This window comes from Prionailurus viverrinus, chromosome C1 (genome assembly GCF_022837055.1).
Source record: "Prionailurus viverrinus isolate Anna chromosome C1, UM_Priviv_1.0, whole genome shotgun sequence".
Taxonomy (NCBI): domain Eukaryota; kingdom Metazoa; phylum Chordata; class Mammalia; order Carnivora; family Felidae; genus Prionailurus; species Prionailurus viverrinus.
In genome coordinates, this window is record NC_062568.1 from 51,781,386 (window position 1) to 51,801,451 (window position 20,066).

The following is a 20,066-nucleotide window of genomic DNA, read 5'->3' on the forward strand; positions in this document are numbered from 1 at the left end:
ATCTGACTTCAGCTCAGGTCATGACCTCACAGTTCATGAGTTCGAGTCCCACATTGGGTGACCTGGAGCCTCGCTTCAGGTGGGCATGAACCCCGCTTCAGGTAAGCACGAACCCCACATCAGATAAAACACGAACCCTGTTTCGAGTGAGCCCCACTTCTCTCTCTTTCTGCTCCTTGCATACTGGTGCCCTTTCTCTCTTTCAAAAAACAGAACAAAACAAAACAAGAAACCAAGACACTGTTGCAGGAATTGTCAAGAATCCACATTAAGTGAGGGGATACTAAGTGTCTTTTTTTTTTAATATGCAATTTATTGTCAAATTGGTTTCCATACAACAGCCAGTGCTCATCCCAAAAGGTGCCTTCCTCAATACCCATCACCCACCCTCCCCTCCCTCCCACCCCCCATCAACCCTCAGTTTGTTCTCAGTTTTTAAGAGTCTCTTATGCTTTGGCTCTCTCCCTCTCTAACCTCCTTTTTTTTTTTCTTCCCCTCCCCCATGGACTTCTGTTAAGTTTCTCAGGATACTAAGTGTCTTAATCCACATTAAGGACAAACTGTGAAATGGGTTTAGACAGTCTCAGTGGACTGGAATATCAATAGTTTAGTGGAGAAATCCCTCATCTGCAAATTGAGAAAGTCCTCATTAAAGCTATGTGACTTAGCTGATAAGAACAATTTCAGAAATTATACTGAGTTTGAGCAATAGTATACATGTTTAAATTCCCCCAAGAATGTGTATATGCAGAGAAGAGCAACAATGGCCTATTGTACCCATAATCTGTGCATTAAGGAGCCCCTCAGTGCACGTTTACACAGCAGACCATGGCCTGACTTCAGTGGCAATGAGCTGTGGACTGAACACTCATTGAGGGCTCCCAGGCACTTTCCCTTGCTTGGTAGTAATAGTGCCAGTGGAACCGTTACATGTACTTAGGATCCTAGTGTAACAAGCAGGATGAAATGAATGCTTTTCTGCCTTTACTGCTACAAAGTTGTTATTTTTTCCTTTAAAGGCTCATTTCTATTGGCATTAACTAAACACAAGAATTCCCAGAAATCTGACTTGAAAATGAGAGTTGAAATCTATGTGAACAATGTTATTCAGAATTGAGTCATGTTATAATATACTATATATCATGTATTGTCAAATATTGCTTTGGTCTGCAGACATAATTAATATAATCCAGCCATTAATAGTATGATATATGATCCAGGGACCTTAAATATAACAAAATGCAACTAATATTTATCTCTAATGTGCTATAATCTTTATTCACATCACAAAGCATTAACAAAGGGTATATTCTTTAATGCTACACTCCCAAGGGTTTATTTGAACTTTTTTTCTGGTTTAATTAGCTTATTCATTTTAATTAGAGTACAGTGCAACATTTACATGGTGTTTAATCTGAAAGCTAATCCTGTTTTCTTAAAAGATTAAGTACAGTAATAAATATAAAATAATGGTGGCTGTATCTCATAGGACTGGTACTTTGGCTACATGAACAACTTCTACTGGAAATTGAAGAAACATAGATTTTCTCTAGTATTCTTTCGTTAAGACATAAATGCCACAAGAATGGTTTTCGAACTAATTAAGAGCTTCCACAAAAGCCAGATTCCTACCCTGCCCCGTGACTCATGGATGGTCATACTTTTTGGATTTGAGGAGGCACTCCCATCTTACAGCCTGTATTCGTGTGTTTAAGCTTTTCTTTCATGCCCCTGCTGAAATTCTCCTCTCTCATGCCCAGTGCATCAGTGCATCCTGATGAGGGAGTCAGACCTTTTTATAGAGACAAGCATGTTTGGCACTGGCATTCTTCCCCAGCCCAGCTCCTGCCTTTGCCTTTGGCAAATTCGTCACCCATGTGCGCAACCTGTATAGTGAGCACCCTGTCCCTCAGTTCCTTGACCTCCACATCGATAATGACTTTCTCTTCCACTCAGAAGTCACTCACTTCCATGGTCACACTCTAGACTCGCCATGGCCATAGACTGCACTGCTTTGAAGTCCTTTACTCAAACGTGCTACTCTTCAACCCCTACTTCTTCTCCTTCCTGCTTCTGCTACAGCAGTACGTGGCTAAGACTTCTAGTCCATCAACTTCTCCACTTCCTCCTATCTTTAGTTTCTTCCCAATCTGCTTAAATTTCATGGTCATTTCAACCTCTTTCTTGCAAAGGCCGTTGGTCCCCTTGCCTGACTCATTCTGTAATAAAACTATATTGGATGACCCCAGTCATTCACTCACCTTCCCGGTGTCCATTCCCAAACAAAATCTTTCCCATCACTGTTCAAATGTGCGTTTGTATCCCCTGCTTAAAAGAGCTCTCCCTTAGCTTCATCTTCTCATCAATGGCCTCTTTCATCGTGAAGAGTCTGAGAAGACTTGTACATACATAATTATTTCACTTCCTCACTTCTTATCTGCTCTCTGTCCAGTTCCAATTTGGTTTCACCCTCACCTCCCCACCAAAATTCATCTTACTAAGGTTGTCAATCACTTTCATGTTATCAAATTTACTTGACACTTTTTAGTCCACAGACCATCCTACCTCACAGCGGCATTTGTCAGAACTGTCAATTACTGCCATTTTGAAACACTTTTTCTCTTGGCTTCAGCAACACATTTAACTTCTCTACTCCCTCCTTTCTTTCCAACTCTATCTTGGGAGCTTCTCCTCTTCTTCTCTCCGAACTCTATGTAGAATATCTCAGAAATTGGTCCCGGGCTCTCTTTTTTTCTCAGATTCTTGAGAAATTTCATTCAAGAGCTCCTAAAGATCAAAAGACCCATCTATTTGGAAAACACAAGTCCACAGAAAGACTTGTACATGAATGTTCATAGCAGCTTCGTTCACAGTAGCCCCAAACTGGAAACAACCCCAAAGTCCATCAATGGGTAAATGGATAAACAAATGTGTTATTTATATAATGGAATACTACTCAGCAACAAAAAAGAATGAAAAACTGCCACACACACCATGGATGAGTCTCAAATGCATTATGCTAAGTGAAAGAAGGCTGAATAAAGAGTATATACTAGATGATTCCATTTATTTAAAATTTTAGAAAATGCAAGCTGATCTGTAGCGACAGAAAGCCAATCAGCATTGCTTGAGGCTGTGGGCAGAGGGAGGGATGGACTGCAAAAGAGCATAGGGAAACCTTTTGGGGTGATGGAAGTGTTTTGTATCTTTAGTGTGCAGTGGTTTCATAGAGGTATACAGTAGTCAAAACTCAGGAAATTGAGCACATTAAATAGGTGCAATTTGTTATAAGTTATACCTCAATAAGGTTGGCTAAAATCTATCTGCTGACAAGGCTTGCATTTCTGTCTATAAACACAGATCTCTCTTATGAGCTTCAGACTGTGGATCCAAGTATTCATGTGATATCATAATTTTTATATTTCATAGTCATTTCAGACTCAAGTATAAACCTGAACCCCCAGGGTGCCTGGGTAGCTCAGTCAGTTAAGCGTTCAACTCATGATTTCAGCTCAGGTCATGATCTCACAGTTCACGAAATTGAGCCCTGTGTCATACTATCAGTATGGAACCTGCTTGGGATTCTCTCTCTTTCCCTCACTCTCTGCCCTTCCCCTGCTCGTGTGCTCTCTCTTTCCCTCTCCCAAAATTAATAAATGAACTTGGAAAAAAAGTAAAATAACACTGAACGCTGGATTTATTCTCCCACAGGCTTCCCCACCAACACCTAGATAAAGTGCTATCTTAAGGATACCTCAAAATACAGTGGCTTAAATTAAATAGGATTTTATTTCTGTCTCCCAGGACAATCTAGAGATAGGAGAACAATTGCCTGTAGTGTGACTCTACCTTCCTAATCCCAAGACTCCATTTCCGGTTCTAAGAGTGCTCCAGTTCTCTTCCAGTCCCAGCCAGCAAGGGCAGGGAAAGGGTCAAAGAAACACTTGCACGTTTCTTTTTCAGAGGCATAACTTAGAAGTGTCAAATGGCCATACTTCACAACAAAGGAGGTTGGGAAACATTATCTTTATGAGATTAGATATATGTTCAGCTAAAATTTTATTTCTGTGGTAGAGGGCAGAACTGATGTCAAGAAACAGAGCTTCTGGCTTCCTTGAGGGCATGTGGAGACCTGGGCAAATATGTTTTTGTGGGACTCCATCTATTTATGCAATTTGATTAAAAATGTGTTGCAAAATCCATGGCCTATGTGAAGTTAAGTGATTTGTTCATGGAGATTTAGAGAATGGGTATAGTATAGAAGAGATACTTACATATTTGTGTATTGTCTAATCAGTGTACATGTCTAAGCATCTCTTTATGTTCTTTATTGTTAATTGCGTTATTCCTGGCTGATTTCATATTTCCCATGCAATAAAAAAGGAGAAATACTGTTATTACAATGACATGGCTTTCCATAACTTTTTGCATTGAAATAGTATACATCTTATTGTTGCGGCAGTAACTAATACCATTTATTTTAATGCTGGTTATATCGCTACTCATGATATGACATCATCTACCTTGCCACCCTTGAATGCTGGCTTCCAATGATCTCAGATTGTCCTGTGCTTCCTTGATGACTACAAATGTAAGTCTTACCCAGAGTATGTGGGAAAAGACAGTTATTTTCTTGTAGTTTAAAATTTGTTGTTCTTAAATTTATGGCATAAATGTGGAAAAATACATCTTCCAGCCATGCCTTTTCTTGAACTCTTCAGGTTGGAATCACTGCATTCATAGAATGTGATCTCTTACAGTGTTGACTGCATGTCTGTAGGGTACAGGGATGAAGGATCCATGGGCAGAGAGGAGCAGTCCATTTGCAAAAGGAATGTCCGTTCTTCATCCAGCACAGTTTAAGATTGACCTGAGACAGTATGGTATCACCACATCCATTGAGGGCAAGAGAAGACATTGCCTGGAAGGGTGTATTGACAGTGGGGAGCAATGGTCTTGAAAGCCCTCAGAGGGGATACACACTCCTCTGGCCTTGAGATGTCTTTTTTTCCCGCCCTCCTTGGTGCAGGCCCTGGGATGCAGGCTGCTTTCCTCTGTAAAAGCAACCAGCAGCCACATTTCATCCTGCTGTTCTTTTCTCCAGAAGATAGCTATAGAGTGAGATATGGTGTTCTCAACCTACTGACTCCCAGCTGACTTTGAGTTTAAGCATCCAGTACCCTTAATGAGAAAGGTATGGGATAACAAGAGGAAGGTGTAAGCTTTCAGAAAAAAGTTGCTGAGTTCTCATCGTCATGGTTCCTAGGATAGATACTGTTCCTTTAGAGTACTGTAACTGGAAGGACTTTTGGACTCTTACTCTCAGTTTTAATTTCTTTTCTTAAAAAAAAATTAATTTATTTTGAGAGAGACAGAGACAGTGCGAGTGGGGGAGGGGCAGAGAGAGAGGAGACAGAGAATCCCAAGCAGGCTTCGTGCTGCCAGTACAGAGCCCAAAGCAGGGCTTGAAACCACGAAACTGTGAGATCATGACCTGAGATGAAACCAAGAGTCGGACTCAACAGACTGAAACACCCAGGCCCCCGTTAGTTTTAATTTCTAAAATTACTTACTCTTAATTTAATTTCTTTTTTTAAAAATATATGTTTATTTATTTTTGAGAGAGAGAGACAGAACATGACAGGGGAGGGGCAGAGAGAGAGGGAGACACAGAATCTGAAGGAGGCTCCAGGCTCTGAGGTGTCAGCACAGAGCCTGATGCGGGGCTCGAACTCATGAACTGTGAGACCATGGCTTGAGCTGAAGCCAGATGCTTAACTGACTGAGCCACTCAGATGCCCCTCTTAATTTAATTTCTAAAGGTGAAGTTTCTCAGATCACTCTAAATGCAGAAGGCTTCTTTAGCTTCTTAGGAAGTACTGTCCAGGCCTGGCCAACCAGTCTAGGCAGAATCAAAGTTGTCGTTTTATTTCTAGTGAACAGAGGCCCATAACACCACCTGTCCGTATTTTCCATTGGGTGGGTGGCCTTATACAGTTTTTTTTAACTTTTAATTTTTTAATTAAAAAAATTGTAATTCCAGTACATTAACATACAGTGTTATGTTAGTTTCCGGTGTACAATATAGTGATTCAACAATTCCATACATCACCCAGTGCCCATCACAACAAGTGTACTCCTTAATCTCCGTCACCTATTTCACCCATTCCCCGCCCCCCCCCACCTCCCCTCTGGTAGCTGTCACTGCAATAAGACTGATGAAATCTATTATCTGTTACATTTTATAATCATCATGGGAGAGTGATGATTTACTCCAATTTTAAAGATGAGCAAAACGATATGCAGAAAGATTAAATAATTTTCCAAAGTGTTTCTACCTCTAAAGAACTCAGTGTTTGTATCTCAGTTGTTCTCTGAAAGGGAATAAAACACAGTGTATGCATCTGACTCTGATGTCACCTGAGAAACTGGTTTGGAGAAATTTTGATGAGCCAGTGCCAGATTGCTGTCTCATAGGGTACTTGTTCTTGGAGGTTGTAAGCTGCAAGAGGAAATATACCTCCTTAGGAGATTAAGCTGGACACAGCCTGGCCATCTGCTCTCTTGGCAGGGGCTGACATAGGCTGCCTTTATGAATAAGGGAGATGGAGCAGGGCATGTCACCGGCCAACAGTGCTGCTGGCACTGAGGCATGGAGGCAGACAAACTCCTAGTCTGGTTGACTGCTGTCAACATCTTAGAGTCCATGGAGTTGACCTACTGAAAATTGTAGGTCTGGAAGGAAAGGGATGAAGGGGAGTCTTGATAGCAGTACAGCTCCAATGGTGGAAGGAGACCCTATTTTGGCCAAACGACTCTGCTGGGTATCATGCTAGGTGCTGCGGTTAGAGCAATAAACAAGAGAGTATAGTGGGATAGCAAGACATTAAGTATACACTGACACACATAATTATTTGATTATAATTGTGATAAACTCTATGATAAAAAGCAGAGTGTTCTTTGATAGCATATAGTGGGGAGGTCTGTGTCTGGGTATGGGGTGGGTTTCAGGGAAGTCTTTCCTTGAGAAAGTGACATCTGTAACAAACCCAATGGGTTGTTTGTAGCACACCTTATAGATTGCTTACCAAATATCCAATTTCTGTTTCCTCTTCTTTCCTTAAAGGACTACCATCCTCCATTTTAATTTTTATGTATCCAACTTCCTCTATCCAGCCATGTTCTTCCGGGAAGATGGCCCCAGAATATAGGTCTTGATTGATCTGAGTTAATAATGATTGTTTTGCCATTGATTAGTTTAGGTATGTGTTAAGTCAGGTATGTGTTAAGTTTAGGTATGTGTTAAGTTAGAGCCTAGAGGCAACCCTTTCTTCCTCTGAATGTTGTCATGTCTGGTGACCTTGAGTGAAGCTTACTTGAGGACAAATCCCACTCACCAAAGGCAGAGCAAGAAGTTGGAAAGAATCTTGGTTCTTAGCTTTCTGAGCTCAATAAATCAACTGTGGAGCACCCCTAGCTTTAGATTTTTTGAAGTGTTTCTCATTATGTGAACCAGCTGAGTTCGAGTTTCTGTTATTTACACCTCAAAAGATAACAAGAATTATCTAGGTGATGAGTGTGAGTGGGAAGACCACTCCAGACAGAAAAACAAAGCATGTATGCCCTGAAGTAAAAATGGAAAGTAGTTCCATGTGGCTGAAGAGCAGTGAGCGAGGAGGAGTGGAATATGATGAAGCTGGAGAGTTGGCAGAGGTCAGATCATTCCACTGTCCTTCTTGGACATTACCTAATAATTTATATTTGAGCTCCTTACAGGCATATCCAGGTTTATAATTCTTTTTTTTAATGACTCCAACAGAATGCTGAATGAATCTTACTTTTACTTCTGTATAGTGGAGAGTGGGAATACTTACATACCTTGATTTACAATATGAATGAAATTCACTTGTAATTGCTGTTCTCTAAATTACTTGGCTTATGTAACTATAGCTTGAAGTGGTTTCTATATTGTAGCTCCTGACCTGTTGTCTGGTGGGACTGCCTGAAGGTTACCCAGTCTCAGTGGCCTTGAATTGGGTCTTCAACATATAAGCATTTGGGGCAATACTTCAGAGAGTAGTTACTCTGGTTGTGTTTGTTATTATGAAGCTGGAGATATTCAACTTCTTTGGTCTAGGGATCTGAGGGAGAATCTGGGAATTCTATCAAGTAATGAGGAATAAGTCCATTGGCTCTTGCAGAAGAGTTCCCTTGTGATCTCAGCAGGTGGGAGAGGCTCAGAGGAGTAGTAGGTCCAAATATATGTCTACTGAGGGTACAGGCTCTAAGAAGCTAAATTATTAGACAAGAAACCTGCCTGCTCAGCTCAACCTTGCCCATTGTTTTTGACTCTTCTGCACTTGTGGGGTGTTTGCTTATTTCTTACCAGGCTCCTCTGGCTATCTGCTGGCAGGGGAGCCTTCTCTGGATGTTAGCCTATAAGATTTGGACCCTGGATTCCAAAAGCTCGGGCTTTGGAAGCAGATGCCACCTAACAGCTGTGTGAACTTGAGCACATTATATTTACTCATCTATAAGATGGTAATGATGATAGAACTTAGCTCCTAGAAATGTTGTGAAAATCAAAGCAAGTAATCTATGATGAGGGCTTAGCACAGTGCAGATATTCAGTCTATGATATTAATTATTTAAACTCACGATTGCTAGTCATTTCTACCATCAGTATTTGTGGGTTGGGTCCTGATCCTCCAAATGAACACAGTATGGAGGACCTTATCACCTCTGCCATTGTCTCGGTTAATACAGTGCCACAATAGAACGGTTTACTGGGCTATGTCTTAGGCCCTGTGAAGCAACAACAACAACAACAACAACAACAACAACAAATTCTACAGCTTTCAGTGTTCACAAGCCAGAAGGAATACCTTGGCTTCACCATTTATTTCTCACAGTAAGATCGAATCCAAGAATATGATTGTTATTGTGAGTCTGAATTTTAAAAACTAGGGCTGTAAAAATCTTTTAAAAAGTTTCCTGGTAAAAACAGTATTTTGATTTGTGCTCTTTGATAGATATGTTGAACCACCTAAATCTACAGATTCATTACAAGTGCCACTTCATATTCAGAGAGAGTGATTTTTTTTCTCCCTTTATGTGGACCCCTCTGGGATGTCTCCAGCGTAAGTACCGCTCTGAGCAAACCATGCTTTGCAAAGTCAGTTATTTGTTTTACTTCTGCCAGAATATTGAAAGTTTGCCTGGCGAACATTCCCTGAAATCAAAATGACTTATTATCAGGCTTCCTTTGCTTTTGATCCTGCTGCAGGATGGTGTGTTTTCCTAATGATGCAGAATCTCTCGTTAAGTTCAGGAAACAGGATATAAGGATAAGTCAATTGACTCAATTTATGGACATAATAAAACGGTCCCTATTACCTTCAGCAGTCAAGGCAAGACAAGGTGAAACACAGTGTTGTAAAGTTATTATGACAAAATAGTTTAGTATTTACCTGACCAAATAAAGTGAAAATACTGCATTTATTTTTGAAGCGGCATTTCAGACATTATGACCGAAAATTAATAGTGGTAGACGATCATTTATCCTGTCGCACTGGGATATTGCAGAGTTCACTCAAAGCCAGGAATATCTGCTATTAAATCATGGCAAACTAAAAAAAAATTTTTTTGAAGTATTTCCTTGTGTCTGCTCTATGTCTACTGTTGGCCCCACTGAGCCAGTGTTAACAGCTAAGGCATTTCTTTTTCCATCTTGTAATATAATTAAAAACAAATTTAGAAGCAGAATAGATGTTTTGTATGTTAGAGCCCTGTTAGTTTTGGGGAAGGCATTGGCAATGCACACAGCCGTTCCTGACAATTATAAACTCAGAAAAGAAAAAAAGAGAGGACAGAAACCAAATTGACCAAATATGGTTGCTTTTATCTTCCAGTGGGAAGCAAGTCTTTGGGGTGGCCACAGGAAGAATAGACGTGTATCAAGTATTTTTAATCTGCTTTACGTTAAAAAACGATGGACATAAGGCTTAAGGGGTATAGAAAGTTTTAAGTAAAGATACCCAAGGGGTACGTAGGATATTAGTAGCTTATGAAAATACTTGAGGTTTGGGCTAAATTTCAGTTTACTTCTGGTTTTTAGTTAATTTCTAGACTCTGGAGTCTAAAGTAATTTTATGTTTCTAAATTAAAATGGGACTGTGACTCTAAGTTGGGTAAGCAAGACTGTTGACATCGAGCAAACATGAAAAACTCCTAAGTTTTATTTTGAATTAGTAATAATCTGTTTGCATGGGTCGATTGTGAGTTGCAGAGTGACCAGCAATAAGATGCTTCAAGTCTTTGCTAGCTATCACTGGTATTAGGCCTATCCTTGACTATGAAATTGCATCTGGCCATGCTCTCTTCCTTCTCCCCCACTCTCAATCCATCTTAGCCTGCATGGCTTCGTTTTTAAATTTTTATTTGTTCTATTTGTTCTATCTCCTTCTAACATTCTGCATAATTTATTTTTTATGTTCAGTATTAATTGTTTGCCTTTACCCCCCCCCCCTCCACTCTGCCATGTAAAGCGTGGGTCTTTTGTTTTGTTTTGTTTTTCAGTAGGCCGCACGCCCAACATGAGGTTTGAACTCATGACCCTAAGATCAACAGTCACACCCTACTGACTTACCCAGCCCTGTACTCCCAAGCCTAGATCTTTGATTTATTCACCAATTTATTTTGAGCATCCAGAGCAATGCCTGGCACATAGTAGGTGCTCAATAAATATTTTTGAATGACTGAATCATATCCTTCTTTTGCCTAAAACATGATAATCATTTTCATTGGCTTTGTGATAAAGTGTAGCTTCTTTATGTGGCATGTACAATCGAGATCCAGTTTAAATGTCCAAATATATTTCTTTTCACTTTTCTCCTGAATGGTTCCAGCTGTACCAAACTATGGCCTACCTTGCTTGTGGGCTTTTGCACATGCTGATTCTTTTGCTTGGATTTCTCTTTGTCCTCTTCCTGAATAACTGATCAGGTTTTGGGGACTCAGTTTAGATTTTCTTTTTCCCCAAGAAGTCTTGCCAGGCCTTCCAAGTCTGGGTTAGGAGCCCCTCCTATATATTCTGCCCTTATCATAGCAGGTTTATATGATATTGGTTGCCATGGACTAACCAACTTTCTTTTTTCTCCTTTAACTTGTCAACTCTAGGGAGCAAGAGTCAGACCTACCTTGTTCATAGTTTTCTTCATATGAAATGCATTGCTTAGCACCTCGTAGGAGCTTCATTGTATATATGTGGAATCACTGAATCAACATAAAAGGAAGGGTATGTAACTCAAACATCAGCTCCGACCATCCTACTCAGAAAGATCTGTGGAAGACTGGCTCAATGCCCTTGTCTCAGGCATTTTGACTGTTTCTCAGGGCTTATCACCTCCAGCCCCAATTTCCTTTTTGCCCCTTAATTTACGATGGTGCAGTGGTTAAGCATGTGGTCCTGCAGCTCCATCATCTAAGCTAAAATCCTACCCTTGCCGTGCTGTGCTGAAGATGAGATCAGAGGAATGCAAGAAGAAACTCATCCTCCCTGATCTTCCTTGGGTTGATCATCTTTTCAAGGATAGAATAAAGATTAGCTCTAGAAATGTATCACCTTCGAAGGTTTCCCTTCGTTTGAGGAATTCAAGGCATTCTTGTGTTATGTGGGAGGAAATCATGCTTGATCCAATTTCCTGAATGTATTTGTGTGTGGCTCTAGTCTATCCCAAACCGAATATTGTTGACAGTAGAGAGGTATGGAAAGGGGTTCCTGTTATCAGTCAAATGAAGGTATTAAACACAGAAAAAAAATCCTCCGTGTTATAGTTGAACCCTGTGTATCTTTTTAAAAAATGAACATTTCTGCATTTATTTATTTATTTGAGAGTGAGAGATAGGGAGAGTGCACGAGCAAGGAAGAGGGGCAAAGGGAGAGAGAGAGAGGCTCTTAAGCAGGTTCCACATTCGGTGCAGAGCCCAATGTGGGGCTTGATCCCACGACCCTGGGATCATGACCTGAGACAAAGTCAAGAGTTGGACACTCAACCGACTGAGCCACCCAGGTGCCCCAACATCTGCATTTAAATTTTATTGTGTTTCTTTGTACTGTTAACAATGCATCAGAACTGGATTTTTTCCCTCATCTGAACATAAAATAAAAATTTAAAGAGTATTGTGATGCAAGCTTACATGCACGAACATACAGACATAGGCATACACAAAATTAAAATTGTGTTTGAGGGTATTAGAGTCATGTGCATTCCTGGTTAGACAGTTCCAATTCAGCTGGAGAAAAAAGAAAAGGTTTTGGTCTGTGACAGTTTTACTTTGCAAATTCAGAATGCTAAATGATATCAACACAAAAAGTCTTCTTTGAGCTCTTCTTTTTGTTATGTGAGAACAAATACATATTTTATGAAAAAATAAAAAGTAATAAAAAGTATTGTGATGTCAAGCACTTTAACATACATAGCAGAGAAACCGATGTGGGTGTTTTGGGTTTCAGAGGACATTTAAATATGACTTTTCATACTTTGTTCTTTACAGATAAAACTTTGGCGTTGATAAAAGAAGAGCAACAGCAAATCCCACCCCCGCCATTTACTGGCCTGTTAACTTCTCTCTGCCTGAATTTCCTCAACTGCTAAGTGGGAAGGATCGTGATAATCACAGCATGTACCTCGCGATACCTTGGTAAGGATTCAATTCATTTGTACTTGGGAAGTACAGAGAGTCTAAGACATAGTAGGTCTCAGTAAGTCTTAGCCCTCCTGATCAACTACATAAACAAGGCTGTTGCATTTAGCAGAGTCTGCAGTGAAGTTTGACAGGTCCCATGGTTACCTCACAGCAGAGAAATGAGGCATCCCTTTTGGGAAAAGTGCTCTCCTCCCTCCCGCCATCAGGATCTCTCCCCAGTGCACTCTCCAGCAGAGAGCTCTGGCCTTTGGCTCTCTTGCCAGCCCTTCCCTTCCTCCCCTGTGCCTTTGCTTTTCCACGGTCCACACCTCTGCATTTCTCTGTGCCATGGCGGCTGGAAATGCCCCCTTCTTCCCTCTGTCTCTTGCAGCAAACGTAAGCTCTCCTCTGCCTCAGGCGGACTTCCAGACTGGATCGACACCCTCTATGTGTTCATTCCAATGACTGGGCCGTCTCCAGCGTTAGCAGATGCTCATTCTTCCTTGAACACGGCCATTTTCCTTCAGAGGCAGCTGTGGTTTTAAATGGCAGATTGCTTTTCTTCATTACAAGTAGAAGGAAAAAATAACGATAAATACCTTAATGGGTGTGTGTGTGTGTGTGTGTGTGTGTGTGTGTGACAAGTAATCACATTGTTTGTGAAGCAGAAAACACTAACCAGTCCCAAGCTTTTGCTTTTAAGTCAATGCAGTACCCCTTTGTGTGAACAGGCCTGGTGGAGGCCTTTTACTCTAGAGAAGCATCCTTTTGCTTTCCTCTCAGAAGTCCTGCCTAAGTGCTGTGTTGGAAGCAGCCACATTAGCAGCGTTGAGCTGCTGCAACATTGTAAATGCCAGCAAATAAAAGTGTCAGCAGCCTGGCTGTGGGAGGCTGGCAGGGCCCGGAGTTTAGTGCTGTTCTGTCCAGATCGGCCTTTCTAAGGGGGCTGGTTCATATCCAGCCTACACGAGTAGTGATTCAAAGTTATTTCCTACTGATGGCTCTTCCTGACCCCAGGAAAAGGTGTTTGGAGTTCTCCAGCCGCAGCCCACCAGGCAGGAGGAGAGCCTAGTCAGCTTGAACCGCCCTCTCTCTGCAAGAGACGGCTCCGTTCTAGTTAATTGGTGGCATTTCTAGTGGTTGGTGGAAGCTTCCCTACCCCTGCCTATACTGATAACAGAATTTTTGTATCACTTCTGATGGGACCCATAATCGCAGGAAAAATATAAGCAGACTTGTTTTCTTTTCACCACTGGATGTATTTATTTACAAAGAGGGACTTTAAACCACCAGAGACACATATCACTTATGGGTAGTAAAACTCTTCCCCGTGATTCACAGATTTCTCGGGCTGTGCTTCCTGCAACATGGAGGGTCTGTAACAGCACAGTGCTCATGAGGGAACTTCAGCCATGTCTGTCTTGGGCCATCGCACAGATGATTCCTGCATTTGGTGAGTTGGCAAAAGCAAATAGTGTTTTAGGCCTACGGGTACATTTTACATTTGCATTTGAGAGGAAAATGCAGCTTTGGGCCTTGGAATTGACTGTGTAAAAGAAAATGCTTGTTGTGTGTAGTGAATATTCAGTGGCCTGGCTTTTAAAGCTCGTCTGTCCACCAACAGCAGGATCCTGGCTGTCTAGCCAGGCAGGTTTCTCCAAGGTGAGGTCTTAGGAGAGGAGGAAAACAGAGCCCCCTGTCGCCTAACACTCTTTGTAATGGGCATGTTAAAGTCTTGGGAAACCACAGTCAGCCGTTTCAAACATGTTTTGAAGGCATGGGAAAATGCCACAGATCATTAATAAATGAAGGAAACAAGCATGATGTCAAATATACAAGTATGATCTAAACCCTGTGAAACAATGGGTGTTAGACATACACCAAAATGCCCATGGTTGGTGGCAAGCTTGGGCATCTATTTCAGTCTTGTGTCTATTAATAATATCCAGTGATTTCCAGGCTTTCCATAGTGAGCATATATCACTTTTTAAATCTGCATAAAATAAGTGTTTATTTAAAAAATAAAGTGTAACACCCTACTCCCATCAGTGATGGTTTTAAAGGTTTTAATTTTACAATGAGGCAAAATCTATTATTACTCTCTTTTATTATTCTCTGTTGGAAGGTAAAATGGCCCCAGCCTTCTTTATCCATCTCTTGTGATTACTGTGTCTATGTTCACCTCGAAAATAATGATGTTTTACATATGCCCTGGGTTAGTGTATTTGTGATAGATGCTAACTTTTGGGGGGCAAGTCAGAACCACTTGGTTTTAGCTTTGATGTGAAAACTTTCACGTTTTCATTTTAGAGCAAAGTGATAAAATTCTGTAAAAAATTGCAGCACACACACATACAGCACATATATCTACATATAAACATTTGCCAGCGACGGGGTACATGGGTGGCTCAGTCGATTAGGTGTCCCGACTTTGCCCTAGGTCATGATCTTGCCGTTCCTGAGTTCGAGCCCCGCATCAGTCTCTGTGCTGACAGTGTGGAGTCTGCTTGGGATTCTCCCTCTCCTTCTCTCTGTGCCCCTCCCCTGCTCTCTTTCTCTCTCTCTCTCTCAAAAATAAATAAATAAACCTAAAAAAAGAAGTTGCATAATGGTGGAAGGTAGACTATGATAAGTTAAAGATGAATATTGTAGGGGCGCCTGGGTGGCTTAGTCAGTTGGGTGTCCAACTTCAGCTCAGGTCATGATCTCACAGTCTGTGAGTGGGAGCCCTGCATCTGGCCCTGTGCTGACAGCTTGGAGCCTGGAGCCTGCTTTGGATTCTCTGTCTCCCTATCTCTCTGCCTTCCCCCATTCATGCCCTGTCTCTCTTTCTCTGTCAAAAATAAACATTAAAAAAATTTAAAAATTTGCCACTGTTATTATTGTTATAATAAAATCTTATTTTAAAAACTAATCAGGTAATTAGATAGCCTAAGTTGCCAAGCTTTTATTTCATTTCATTTCATTTTCTTTATTTTTTTGCCAAGATTTTGTTTTTGATATTTGACTATTATAGGGAGAAAAGAAAAATTTCTTTATGGGATAGCTCCAATCTATTTCCTTTCTTTATTAAAGTAACAGTGGCATATATGTTTTTAATGGGTGTTTTACAAGATATAACCTTAGGTTATATCTATTCTGCCTATTCTCATGAGCCTTTCATATTTACATTTATGTTCTCAAATAGAAATTCTAGAAGTGTATTTTGAGGAATAAATAGTTCCATGACATATTTTTGATAAAAGGATTCTGTGCCTCAAAAGTTTTAGAAACACTATGTACTATGTCACTTTCAACTCTATTCTCAACTCATAGATTCACATTAAATGTTTTTGAAATGTTCTGCAACTAAGAAATCCCTTAAACTCTGTTTAAAACAGTATTTCTCAAATGCATCCAACCAGGATGCATTCAAAGCACTACATGAGCCCACATCATCAAAGAAATATTAACTGACTTTCTTTTGCTGTTCTGAAAAAGAAGCAGGAGAGAAGACAAATAAAATGAGCAGAATTTTCTATAAAAATAACTCAAGAAGGGTTTTATGCTTAAGTCATAATCCTCTGCCCCTAGCCCTTTGATTAACTGCAGAGTCCCTCAGCTTCTCAAGGGACTGTAGCAGCCATTGCTTAAATTCAGGTCACAGAAACACTAGAAGCCAGAGTGTAGTTCTTTCTGGCCATCTCTGATAATTTTGATTTATCCCCTAACTTTAGGGTAATGATTGTAGTAGCTGCATGTTGATATATTTGGTGTAGACTGTTACCACGACCACCACCCAGCTCCCGCCCCCAACCCCAACACCATCCTTTCAGCTTCATGTCTTTCTTGTTTCTTGACCCCAAAGTGATTGCATGAGTGCTAGAAGTCTCCTTTTGACACCTCTTGCCCTCCCAACCCTATTACGTGGGTTGGCCAATGGATCTGCATTCTGACAGGTACATGCATGGTCTGCAAAAGAATGGCTTTAAGCTTCTTAGCGGCAAAACTTTGACAGTATCATGCCTTTGAGAATGTCCATGAAGTCTTCTGGGCCTAGTTTGTCTGTGATATTTATAGTTTTCAAGGGCTGTGGCTATGTTTGTTTGTGCAGTGCCTAATGTATCGGAATCTTTCATTATTATCTCTTGGTGCTTTTGAAATTAGTTTTTGCACTTATTGAAGGATGGGCAAATCCGTAAACAAAGAGAAGTGGTTGGGATGTCATAGCTGTTTTATAAAAGGTATCCATGACAAGGCTAATTGATTCAGGGGACTTCGTTTTCAATAAAGGAACAGAGATTAGTTTACTGTCGATCTTAATTATTCCATCCATCAACCATTTGTTGCCCGGGGCAACTGGCATCATCTTTGCTGCTTGCTAATTTTAGCTCATTTTACTTAGTGAGGCTTGGTTCTTTTGTTTCGTTTTTGTGGATTTGGATGAGGAAAGAAGGACCTGACATTTATATGGGTGAAATTCTAAGCTGTGCTATGCTGAATTCACCAACAGACGACATTTCTGTTTTTAAGCACTTGACTGAAATTCATATACTGTAGGTGTTTGTGGATGTATGTGCAGATGTACAGATGAACCCATAAATAAACGTAAATAACATGAACCTGTAAGTGAACATCATCTAACCTACTTGCAAACAAGCCAAAAGTGAAGAGAAAACATAATTACCATCGCCACAGGAGATTTGGTCAAAGTCTCAAAAGAGTACTGAAGTTCTGGCTCTTGGAATTTAAATATGCCTAGTGTTCTCTAGTTATTATTTTTAAATTAGTTTTTGGTTTTGTTCTGCTGAACCCCAAGTACTATTCCACCTTCCTGCACATCTCCCCAATGGATTCTGTTCCTTCAGGTACCCTTGCTCTGTCTGCCTCTGCATTGCACTCTCTTTCTGGACTGCTTTGAATATGTGCAATTTGGATAGAAGGGCATTCTATCTGGATCCATAATGGAAGGAAGAGAAGCAAAAGACAGGAATTTTCCTAGATAAGACAAAACAAAATGCTTTTAGAAAAAGAGCAATTTTGGGCACCTGGGTGGCTCAGTTAGTTAAGTGACTGACTTTGGCTCAGGTCATGATCTCATGCTTCATGAGTTCGAGCCCTGTGACAGGCTCTGTGCTGAGAGCTCAGAGCCTGGAGTCTTCTTTGGATTCTGTGTCTCTGTCTCTTTCTGCCCACCCCTCCTCATGCTCTGTCTGTCTCTCTCTCAAAAATAAATATTTAAAAAAAGAAAAAAAAAAAGAAAAAGAACAACTACACAGCTAAAAATGCTGGGCACATATATTGTGAATGCAACATCATAAAACTTGTTTAAATACTGCATTTAGATTTTCAATTGTCCGGAAGGTAACTTGACTTATTTGGAGTTTTATGTTGGGCCTCAGTCACAACTGCTTGGTACCTGCTATTCCTTCTCATTGTTTTACATTCTCATCATATGACTATACTGGGTAAATGCGATCATACCTATGCAGTTTTCTAGGGTAACCAGATGAAATTCATAACAACCTAATCCAACACATTTAACTGATTTCTCTTCCCTTTTTTGCAGCATAGCAGTTAGCATAATAGTCCTGAGGTCACATAAACAGCTCCTGTCTTTGTTAGATAATCCTGTTTGCAAGGAACAGAAATCCACTTAAGGAAGGTTAAGTCAAAGTAGTGCTGATTAAAATGGTATAACATTAATCTCATGGAACCCAGTTATGGGAAACGTAGCTGGGCTTTTTGGGAACTAGAAAGCCATCAGGAAGCCACTCTCGATCTTTCTGGTTCTCTATTTGGGCCTAAATATTTTTGCATCTATGCTTTCCTTTTATGCTATTCTCTTCTGTGGTGGACAAGCTTTCTTAGCAAGACTCTCAGGTTTTTCTCCTTCAAAATTTATGCATGCACAGAGTCTGGCCACCACTTGTGATGATCTCATGATTTCAGGCCTAAGACCATCAAATGGACTCTCACTGACTTTTCATTTCTCCTCTTCAAAAAAATTTTTTTAATGTTTATTTATTTTTGAGAGAGAGAGAGAGAGAGCGTGAGTGGAGGAGGGGGGAGGGACAAAGAGGGAGACAAAGAATCTGAAGCAGGCTACAGGCTCTGAGCTGTCGGCACAGAGCCCAACGCGGAGCTGGAACTCAGGAACTGTGAGATCATGACCTGAGCCGAAGTCTAGATGCTTAACTGACTGAGCTACCCTGGCGTCCCTATTTCTCCTCTTCAAATGAGGGATAATTATTGATCTGTTCCAGCAGACTAATGCTTCATGAAGGCAGGAGTCATAACTGTTTTGCTCATCAGTATATTCTCATTGCCTAGCACAGTTTATGACATGTGAACTGGTGAGTAAATCTTAACTCTAATATCTGGATCTCCTGATCTTGTCTCCTATATTTTCATCTGTTGTGTCCTATATTTTCTGTTGTCTTCGATATTTTCATCTCTTGGGTTGACTAAATGGTCTCCTATTGAGTGCTGAACATGGCGTATGAAAAATTGAAGAGATCATTTGAAGTCCTGGATATTATCATCCCCCAGAGAGGATATACTTTCGCTGCTGATGCTTGGACAAAACTAACAGGATAGAGGCTAATTACCTTAATCCAATTTGAGATTGAGCTAATTCAAATTTGTGTTTCAGTCTTTACAGAGACTGTTTCTAGTTATTGGTTCACAACCTCCTCGGAAGCTTCCTGAGTATAATCTGAAACCAGCTCCCTTATGCTGAGGGCAGAGAGAGGGGGAGGAAAGAAGCAGACCACTCCAGACTGGTAGGTGGCAGGTTCAAATAAGAAGAGAACTTATGAGGCTCATCTTGGTGGTGGCAAGAGGAGTGCATCTCCACACCTCTCTGCCCAATCTGAAAAGTTTATGCCGAAGCCTTAACTGGGTTCTGTCATGTAGACTATCCAGATGGTCTCAACACCACATCACTGTCTCAAGGCTGTATCCTTGGGGAAGCTTCTGAGAATTGGGAAGGCAGCAGTGGGTACATTCCAAGGACCAGGGTGGGGGGTGAGGAGCCTCTGAATGCCCAGATCCAGCTCAGAGGACACGTGGTGGGCATGTGCTCTTGATGATCTCCCCCAGTACTAGTAAGCTCTTATTCTTAGGGTGTCATCCTTCAGTGATTCCAGTGGAAAGTTTAGGGGTGTTTCCAGGACCCTTATTCTTGGTGGGCCCGGAACTCTGATACGTGTGTGTGTGTGTGTGTGTGTGTGTGTGTGTGTGTGTGTGTGTCAGTAGCAGAAAACTGAAAGCAGAAAGCTCTTCTCAGCTTTCCAGTCTCTTGGCCACTATTTAAAATGTCTCAAGGAGAAAAGTGTTATTGAATGTCAGGCTAATGTGTGCGTGCTTTCTTTTCCTGCTCTCTCTAGGATCTTAGA

At 40.8% G+C, this 20,066-nt stretch overlaps 1 long non-coding RNA gene across 1 annotated transcript in view; it reads left to right on the plus strand.

The window, feature by feature from the left end:
• Positions 1-20,066, plus strand: part of LOC125173934 (uncharacterized) — an 85,350-nt gene that overhangs the window by 17,920 nt on the left and 47,364 nt on the right. The window contains exons 5-8 of the long non-coding RNA XR_007155195.1: positions 9,033-9,140; positions 11,179-11,296; positions 12,556-12,702; positions 14,029-14,140. This is a non-coding gene — a long non-coding RNA (uncharacterized LOC125173934). The remainder of the gene's footprint in view (positions 1-9,032; positions 9,141-11,178; positions 11,297-12,555; positions 12,703-14,028; positions 14,141-20,066) is intronic.